The sequence below is a fragment of the Eschscholzia californica genome, unplaced genomic scaffold (genome assembly GCF_041429995.1).
Source record: "Eschscholzia californica isolate CP2 unplaced genomic scaffold, dmEscCali1.0.p SCAF_4, whole genome shotgun sequence".
NCBI lineage: Eukaryota > Viridiplantae > Streptophyta > Magnoliopsida > Ranunculales > Papaveraceae > Eschscholzia > Eschscholzia californica.
In genome coordinates this window covers 24,639,965-24,650,051 of record NW_028238461.1, presented here as the reverse complement: position 1 = coordinate 24,650,051, position 10,087 = coordinate 24,639,965, and the positions used below count along the sequence as shown (strand labels likewise).

The 10,087-nt window shown below is 33.1% G+C and overlaps 1 long non-coding RNA gene across 3 annotated transcripts; it reads left to right on the top strand.

Moving 5' to 3' along the window:
• The first annotated feature begins 7,398 nt into the window (after nt 1-7,398).
• On the top strand, nt 7,399-9,862 carry LOC147543817 (uncharacterized). 3 transcript variants are annotated; one of them, XR_015223667.1, is made up of 4 exons: nt 7,399-7,506; nt 7,599-7,639; nt 9,123-9,272; nt 9,374-9,624. It is a non-coding gene; the product is annotated as an uncharacterized LOC147543817 (long non-coding RNA). The 3 variants fall into 3 exon arrangements; XR_015223669.1 differs by lacking the exons at nt 7,399-7,506; nt 7,599-7,639 and adding an exon at nt 7,666-8,725; XR_015223668.1 differs by lacking the exons at nt 7,399-7,506; nt 7,599-7,639 and adding an exon at nt 9,634-9,862 and having other exon boundaries at nt 8,741-9,272; nt 9,374-9,515.
• The last annotated feature ends 225 nt before the right edge of the window (nt 9,863-10,087 follow it).

The window sequence follows — 10,087 nt, the reverse complement described above, 5'->3', positions numbered from 1 at the left end:
AGATTAAGAGATTTTCAAAACCATAAACTTATAATCTATCATCTGCAAATGATGAATTCTTCTTAATTACTACTTAGTTTTAACAATAAAAACAGATACTACACTAAAACAGGAATTAAAATCATCAAAATAGAAATGCAATAGAAAACAAAAGAATAGAGAGAGTGAAGCAGAAGAATACTCTCACATTAAAATCTCAATCTTGAGGAATTTCAACATCTCCATCAGCAATCTCTCGCTGCAAATCTTTAGGATCCAACAGAAACACAAGTCCCTTCCAATCATTAGCTGTTTCTTTGGCGCCGTCTTCTCCGATCTTCTTCGGTGAAAGTCGGAGAGGTCTGATCTTAGGAGCGAGGGAACTGGCTGCACCTACTTCACCATCGGTTTCCCTTAGCCGAAGTTCGTTGAACAGATCTAGATCCAGATCTGATTTATGCTGTAATCGGAGTTTTTTTCAGTTCACTGAAAATCTATTTGTCCTTGTTGTTGTTTGTAGACCACTAAAAGGAAAGAAAGTACTCACATTTCTAATAAGTTCAACCAACAACAACAATTGAGGGTGAGCAACGGTCGGCCGAACCGACTAGACCGAACTCGGCCGAACCAGACCGAATGGTTTTTAGGCCGAACCGAATAGTATTCGGCTCGACTCGGCTGAAAAACCGATCAACCGATCAAAGTTTGGTTTGGCTTCGGCTTGAGATTTTGAAAACCGCCAAAACCGAACCGACCAAACTACATATATTTATTATACATATATATATATATATTTTATAAAATAATACTAAAAATAAGTATTTAAAAGTTGAAACTAAATAGTAAATAGGGATTGGAAATTAACAAATGAATATTCTACGGATTGAAACCTTTAATAGAATAAAGAGTTCCATTGAATTACAAGTTTGTATTTGTTTTGTCCTTAAGTGAAAAGGTTAAAATCTAACCTAATTTAATATAGTATTCAGCTACTCTTCTTGCCGCCTCCTGTAAGGTGTGAAGTCTTAATATCAAAGCTCCCAATCTCCCATCAAACTAAGACACCACTATTCAAGTTTTATATACTTGTTTGACCTTTGTGCATGGAATTTATCTTTTTAAGTTATTTATGTGTCTATGACGGTTACAAGACAATTGAACTTAGATATATGGTTGTTGAAAGATTTTGGTTATTTTGTGCCTAATACGTTATCTCTTTACTTTTGATTGGAATAACATTGTTAAACATTATCATTTTCAATAATTTCATTTTTCTCACGTTTTATTTGATTTATTATGTTCGGCAGGACCGACCAACCGAAGTCAATCGAACCAAACCGAACCGGGCCGAACGAAGTCGGCTGGCAATTTGATCGGCTCGGCTTCGGTCGGTGATCTAGCCAAACCGCCATTAATTGGTTCGGCTTCGGCCGGACTCTAAATGATCGGCAACGGACCGCTGCTCACCCCTAACAACAATAACAATCATAGGCCAGAGAGAGAAAATTTTCTAGATTTTGTACTTCTTACGTTTGTTTTTTTGGCCCCTTCTTATCTAGGTATTATACAATTTGTTGAGAGAAAGAAAGGGTATCGATTTTCCCTCATTTTTTAAGGAGTTGAAATGCAGAAGAAGCGGAAATTTGTGATGGGTTTGAATCAGATCAACAACTTTATCATGTTTTGATGGAAGAAAAGGTGTTTAAGGGTTTATTTACTACTCCAATAACATTTCATGGAGGTGAAGGACTTTAATAGATGTCTGATTTCCTTCAAATCAAGATTTAAAAGTTCCATTTTATTTGTAGCAGTTTTTTTTATGTAATCATTACTCTTTTTTTACTAACTTGTTGATTTTCTTCTCTTTACTTCAGTGGGTTTGTTCGTGATGATCAAGAACAAACCCTCTCTCTCTCTCTACATCTGTTCTAAAGAGAGAGGAAAGAAAAAAAAATTAGAGAGAGAGAGGAAAGAGAAGATAAAAAAAAGTTTTTTTTTTTATGTTTGAAGGTCGCCGGCCGAAAAATTAGCTGGTCGGCGACCTTCGCCAGAGAAGATGATGAGGTGGCGAGAATTTGAGGTGGCAGAGAGAAGAGATGATATGGAGGAGAGAGAGCATATGACTAGTTAACGGAAACTTAACGGTAACTGAAAAAGGGGACCATATGGGAATTATTGATAAAGTAGGGGGCTAGGCAGGAAGCTGGTCACAAAGTTGGGGGCCGCTTGGGACATAACCCAAAAAACTATGGGACAAAAATAACTAAATAAAACTAATTAAATATTGTCTTAAATTACTAAACCAACACTAGAAGCAAAAATAAGATATAACCAAAAATTTTCTCCAACAATCTTGGGGTTCAAAACTAGAGAGTGTTAGAGTCAAATTAGTAATCCTTTTAAAAAAATCTATATAATAAAACAGGTGGATCGGTGCTGACTGGGACAAATCCCTGGATAAATCCAGCCGTCCGTCCCACATCAGCGGTAATCCCAACCATCAGATTCAGCCACTCAGATCACCCGGCCCCCTGAAGCAACATTTCTTCTCAGTGCCTATAGGCGCTTCTCTTCTAACAGACAGACGCATCTGTTCTCAGGGACATCTCTCTTCACACTTCCCTCCATTAAAATCAAGATTCTCTGTTTCAGAATTGTTTCTGCTTTGTCTGGGAATTTTGTTCTTCTAAATCAATTTGTGTTTATTTGAATTTTTTTTATCTTCTACTTCCCTCCATTAAAACGAATAATTCTCCGGTTAAGAAATTATTTGTCTTCCTTGGTTTGGTTTGGAAATTCAGTAAACGCCGGCAAGGTTAGTATTATGTTCTTATAAGTCGCTTTCTGTTTCTTTGAAATTTGTTTGTATTCTGTGAATTTTTTAATTTCTTACTTCCAATTTTTGAATTTTGTGAATATGTTTCTTTCAATTTTGGTAATTTTTTTCGTTTGAGTGCAACAAGTAAAGCATAACAGGCATAAATTTCGATTGAGTTTAGATTCATTTTAGTGATCTTCGTGAAATATGAGTTCTGCTTATGAGGTGTTTGATGAAATGTCTCAAAGATAATGTACCTCTTTAAGTTTCTGTCCAACTCCCTTTAACCTCATCTTTTAAATGTCCAGCATAAATTGTACCTCTATAAGTGTGTATAGGACTAATGTACCTCTTTAAGTTTTCGTCCCAATCTGTTTAACATCATCTTGTAAAATGCCAGCAAAAATTGTACCTGTTTAAGTGTGTATGGGATTAACCCTGTGACGGACAATAACCGGGTTGATCCTCCATTTGAACATGAATATGAATGGATTATATAGAATAGTAAGTAAATGTGATTATAGGATTAACCCTGTGACGGACAATAACCGGGTTGATCCTACATTTGATCAATGGAGTATTTACAATATAGTAAGTAAATGTGATGAATTTGATTATTAACAAACCAGATTCGCTATTGTACGGCAACTCTCAGTTTTTTTTGTTTGATGTGATAATAAGTCCTTTACTACTCTATTCCATCTATTTCAATTGAGCCAATCCGGTTCTAAATGAACAAATACATGAAAAGGATATAGTTTTCCGGATACGTCGGCAGAGATTAGTTATATAATTCAGATTCATAAGTCATTAAGGGTTTAAAATTGATTATTGTAGCTAATGATTTCTTAAAGTATCTAAAGTTTTAGGGTTTTCTTCTTCTAACTTTGTTTATGTTAGATTTTAGGATCTTAAATAAACTATTGTAACTACTGATTTCATAATTTAGGGCTTTCTTCTTCTTCTAACTCCGTTTAGCTTTTTATTTTTAATAGATTAAGAGGTTGTCTATTACAGTAGATTAGTTATTTTTTGGTTACTTAGTATTTGGTTTCATATAATCAATTGACTTTTATTTAGCCTGTGCATGATGGATTGTTAATGCTATACTAACTTTTTTGGACAATAAATTGTTACAGTTTTAATTTCAGAGAGAGAGAAGCAGAGAGAACTGAATTAGGAGGTTTTGGTTCACAGAAATAGGAACAAATGATCTAGATCGATTTCATATTTCCAGGTTTTGTGATCTCTCCCTCTATTTCCTTAGTTGTCACTATTCTTCGGTTTCACATTAATAATTGTTTGTATTTTTTGCCGATCCATTTTCTTCTAACCATTATAGAAACTCTGAGAATATAATCATTAGCTTTGATATGATCTAATTCAGATTGCATAAGTCATTAGCTGATTATGCTGGTATTTATGAGATTCTTTAGTTTTCGTATACGTAGATTTTGATTTAGTTTTCATGAAACAAAGGTTTTATAAGGCTTATCACAGAAACAGGAAGTAACAGGTTTTGATGCAGACTCTGAGTCAATTAGTAATATTAATAAGCTTTCATATATGAAATATGAATCATATAATGGATTCGAATGAGGAAGAGTTTTTACCGAAAAAATATTTCGGATATGAAAATGCTTAGTGTAGAGCAAGATGAAGATATTCATGAGAATTTGAAGCTTCATGTTCTGAAGACAACCTGAGAATAGTGGAGATTGAATTGAATGAACACTTCAAAAGTTCTTTAGTTTCGAAGGGATAGATTTATAGATTCAAGTGTGATTGGAAGAGAATTTTTACTCAAATGAATTTGAACAAGAGTAAAAAAGAATTAGTGAAGAAATGGAAGACTATCCTTTTAAATATGAGCATAAGTCTCAAGATTGTGTTCGAAGAATTCACCAGTGTTTGAGGACTTGGATGAATTGGAGTCATTGTGGGAGCGCTGGGACTTGATAGAGTAACTAAAAATGGAGATCAAGAATATTAGAGTAATAAGACTTCTAATTATCCGAGAAGAGTGTGAGTCCCAAAGATGGTTGAAGATTTTAAACCATAGAAGATCAACGAGATGTACTTCCACAAAGATCGTATTGACCATCTACACATTCTACAAGATTTACAAAGAAAGGATGCGAAAATTTAATACTGTCAATCATCGAAAGATTTACTCTTCAATTCTTATCTTTGTTAACTATATCTATATCCATGATTTTCGTATACCTCATTATTCGTTAGGTGTTGAATTGGCGATCGATAATGTTAATTCAGACACTTCGATCATTTGTTATCTCATCTTTAAAGTGTGTTGATAATTTATAGGTTTTCTCCAGCTTAATGATCAATTTCATAAAACTTCATCAAGAAAATCAGGAACTCGAACTCTCACATCAATTTTTTCACAAAATTTTTGATTTTCAAAACCTAAAAGACTCGAAATGGAGTCAACGGCGAAGTCCACTAAAGAGTGAGAACATGATTTAGAAGTAGTTTATATTGGGCAACTTTGTCTTTCTCATTATTATTACATAGAGAAAGCTTATATTTGAGGTAGGAAATTAAGATTCTTAATATTTGGTTTATTTTACGGTTGCTTTCACTATTTTTATCGATTTTTCAAAGGCTAACTTCATTGAAATGCACAGGATCCAAAGGATAAATATGGAAGGACAGAGAAGGAAGGAATTACTTGTACTATGTTATTACAGATCATAGATTAATCAGTGAAAGTCTTTTGGGAATTTATTCGAGCCGAAAATAATGAAGGAAACATGATCCTGAAAGACCTTTTAGGACCTCAAGTTGAACTCCAAAACTCCGAAGATTCCAAGCTTTTGGATTAAGCTTAATTTCTTTCATAACTACATTTTAGTACTTCAGGTCTTATTATATATATTCTGAATTCATTATGAAGTTGGTAATGAGTTTTACATTTTTTTTTTGTGCAGTTTCATGTGGAGAGCATGAAAGATGATGGAAGTTTGGTCTTTGATTAATACAAGGTAAAACTGATCCCACATTTCTCTACTCCTATGGATTGGAGGAAATTAAATGTTGAGTATTCATGTTATGATATTTCATAATGCAGGTGTTCGGTGTGAATTTATGTTCCATTATATATGAGTTAATCTTTGAACTAAGATATAGATTGAAGTAAGACCTCAGGTTAGTTTTAGTTACGTTTCTGGATTGGTTAATCTAATAAAAAATTAGAACTTGGTTTCGTTTTTGACATATGAAGTAACAGTGACTAAGAAGAATTTAGAGGGTTGCTTTTGGAGCTGATTATAGAACTCGGCTTGGAAAGAGAAAATTAAAAGTTACAGCTAGCTTTTTTCTAAAATTTTTACCCGTTATGTCCCTGTTATTGTGCCTTTAGATTCCTATTCTATTCGTACACTAAAATCCATAACTAAAATATCCATGTAACAAACATAAAGGTAGTAGACAAGTGTTACCCTTTTTTGTCGAAATTAGGGGGAGTTATATGATGACTTCCGAAATATTAAGATGTTTCGTGACAAAACTCACGTTGACTTCCAAATGGTGGAAGAAATGGATAGGAGGTTGTTAAACTAGGCATTTTTTGCATTGATGTTTCATAAATTTCTTTTACTGTTTTGATCATTTTGGGGTTCATTTATGGATTCTTTTTTTTACCTTTTAATTGTGTTTCAGGAGTAACTAGAGGAGGATGACAAAGAATTCAGTTTGGTGTTTGCGAGTTTGAGGTATATGCAGTAATGCCTGAATGACCTTTTCATGGTGGTGTTCTTTACTAATAGTTTGTTCTTCACTAGAGTTCTTTTTGTTGAAAGTTACAAATTATTTTTTACAAACTGTAAAACAGTCGCAATCAATTATAAGTTTTTAGTTAATTTCAATATTTCAATACTCTCAAACATTTGATTTGGTTCAGACAATTGTGATAACAAAAGTCTATTTTTGCGGACTGAATGTCTTTTGATAACAGGTGGTCAACAACTTTATATCGTATGTAAAGCTTAACGAAAGCGCCCGTGCCAGAGGCACAGGTTAATACCAACAAGACATCCAACTTTCATTTTATTATAAATTTCTTTATCTTTCCCTGTTGCTTTCCAATAACCAGCTTCTGTTTCTCTATTTGTTCTCATCCCTGTTGGATATTTTCTATCTCTTTGACAGGAAAAGATAAAGATTTATCTATTATGATAATTAACGAGAGTTATCCATTGTGCATGAAGGTGAAATTTTTAATTTTCTTTCTTAATGTTATTTTCGTATATTTGTATATGTTGTTTTCCGTGCCGGAGGCACGGGCTATACCCTAGTCTATTATATAAAACAGGATGTTTTATGCTGACTGGGACAAACATTTTGACAAACCAAGAGACAAACAATGAGATAAATCTGGTCGTCCATCTTAAATCATCCTTATTAACATTTAACAATCTGACGGTTAAAAATAACCCACCATTTTTCGTTAAATCTCGCCCTTAAAAATCTCCTCACATCAAATATTGATCGTGCAGATCTGGCCGTAAAAAAATCTTCTCAACAAATCGTGGGTATGGAATCATTTATGTCCGTTCGTCAGTTTCAACAAATCGTGGGTAACACAGCAAGTGGAGAATCATTTATCTTCTAATTCCTAACGCCAATTTATCTTAACTCTAAAATTCTTGCATCACACCCATAAATCATTCTGTAGTTTTTTGAAATTGGTAAGTTCCTTACATTTTGATTATTGAGTGCTTTATTGATTTTTTTTAGTTTGATTATTGAGCTTCTTATTCATATTTTTTCATTATCACAGAGAGAAGGTGATTATTGAGTTTCTTAAAGCGATCACTAACGGTAAGTTTCTTATTCTGATTTTGATATTATTTTTCCTGTTCTATAGAGTTTGATCATATGATTTTTAGAATTTCATTTTATTGATGAATACCTAAAATACCTAGATTCTATAGTTCTTAGAATTGTTTACTTGAATACCTAAAATACTTAGATTCTGTAGTTCATTGTTAGATCGTTTTTAGTTTATCTTAATACCTAGATCAAAGAATTCTTTTGATTAAGTTATTTTGTGGAGTTCAGTTTCGTTCATTGTCAAGGAAAAACTATTTGTAGTTCATTGATAGTTCATTTTAGTTTACTTGAATAACTAGATCAAGGATTCTAATGTGCACACATCATGTTCGATAGAACTCCCCCGATAGCGTACACCCTTGAACGTTGTTAACTTTCTTGGCTAAAACAATGTTATTATTTGGCTAAAACATTAAACATAGTTTGATTTTTCATAATTGTTTAATTAACACTCATAAGTGTTTACTTGAAAAAATACATAACAATCTCCTGAATAAGAATTCAACAGAGTATGTATATACAAATGTTCACATGAAAAATCCCCATGAAAACCTCAAAGCTTTAATTGACTCTGGCAGTGTTGTTGCAATCAACCTCACCGAAGAGACGATTATTAAATTCATTTTAATCTAAATCCCCAAAAATAGCCAAAAGGAGTGATTTGCTGCAACTGAAAACCTTTATATGATAATTGTTCATACATTCCAATCTGTAAAGAAAGAAACTAAAGTTTGGTCTTAGATTTGCAATATTAATTGTCATGTTAACCTTGGAGCACATCCTTTGTGGGGATGGAGTGACAGTAAATACCTATTAGCATATAAATTGAATCTTAAAATGATGGTGATACTAACCTTGTAGTCATTGTTGAAACCTGCTTGCAAGAAGTAGATCATAGGTTGCCCATTTACTTGAAACTCATAAGTGTTTACTTGAAACTTGATTCCTTATGCTTACGGCACAAACACAACCATGTCTTACATTGAGGTCACCTTGGGGCACCTGCGATTCTCCTGTCTTATGCAAGCGATATTTCGAGGACTTAGGATACAAAGACCCCTTTATATGCTACTGGTGAGCACCTTTCACTTTTCAGTTAAGATTTTTGGATGGAAATCATAGATAGTCCAAGTACTATAAAAAAATATTTTACTTCATTGTTTGGTAAGTTCACAATGTTTCAAATCAGAAGCAAATTCATGTTCTAAGAGAATATAAGACAATGAAGGTTTAAAACACAATTGAATCATCACTCGCCAATAAAAGATGGAATTGTTATCTGTAATTATGGTGTCTCTGTCTAACGAGATATCAACTTACATTAGTGCAGATCTTGACATTAAAAGTCAAGGTAAGCAAACCTGAATGCACATAGAGATTCACCATATTCCTTACCTATGTCAACAGACTAAAAAATTTATGTTAGTTAGAGGCTATTATTATCTAATAACGGGTAGTTATTGACGTTCAGATCAATTTGTGTTGTCAACTCTCTTTTGATTCTTATTATTGTGCATCTTCCTCTACTATTTCTCCCTGGATCGCCAAAGAGTCATGGCAACATTAGTCGACTCTAAAGTTCGAATTCTTGATGGGACGAATGTCATTCGTAAATACAAAGGTACCATATTCTCATTTTAGAATGAATCATAATTTGATATTTCAATTAATGTCGTATAAAAGTATATCTAAACTGTTTCTTGACCTATTTCTTCTGAACAGATCTTTGAATACGAGCCAGCCAATTATCAAACTCATTCACTTCAAACAAGAGACATGTCGTCTTAGTAGGAGAGGACCCTCGTGTTTATGTATGAAATTCCGATAACCTCCAAGACTCATTATCAAAAAAACAAAATTGAGTGTGAGCATCTGTCCAGATGGTTTGTTGCAAACCAATATCAGGAAGAAAATTAAAACAAATTCGTTTAAGACAATTTCAATATATAGAATAATTGACATTTTTCCTTCCTGTCTATCAGTTTTGGAGCAGTTCTCACTTGTAGATGGTTCCCGACGGAAACTTTATGAAGAGTATTCAAACTGAAAGTATTGATTTTTTTTGCTGAAAGTATTCAAGCTGTCTTTTTATTCTTTGCGTAATGTGATTAGTGACTTCATTCGTAGAAAGTGGAATGGTTTGTAAGTTTCTTCGCAGTTGTAAATAATAACACATCAAACAAGTTCAGCCGTGCCGAAGGCACGGGTTATACCTAGTATATTATAAAATAGATTGTATTATAGTGAAATTAGTATTCTTTTTTAAAAGAAATTCTATCTAATTTTTATTTATTATTTTTCGGGTTTAATTTGGAGTAATGTTTTTTCTTTTGAAATTCTCAATATAATATGGTCGCGACTTTAGGGAATAAAAAAAATCTTCGGGGAATAAAGATTAATAGTCGATAAATATTGACTCAGGGCCATATTTTTTTT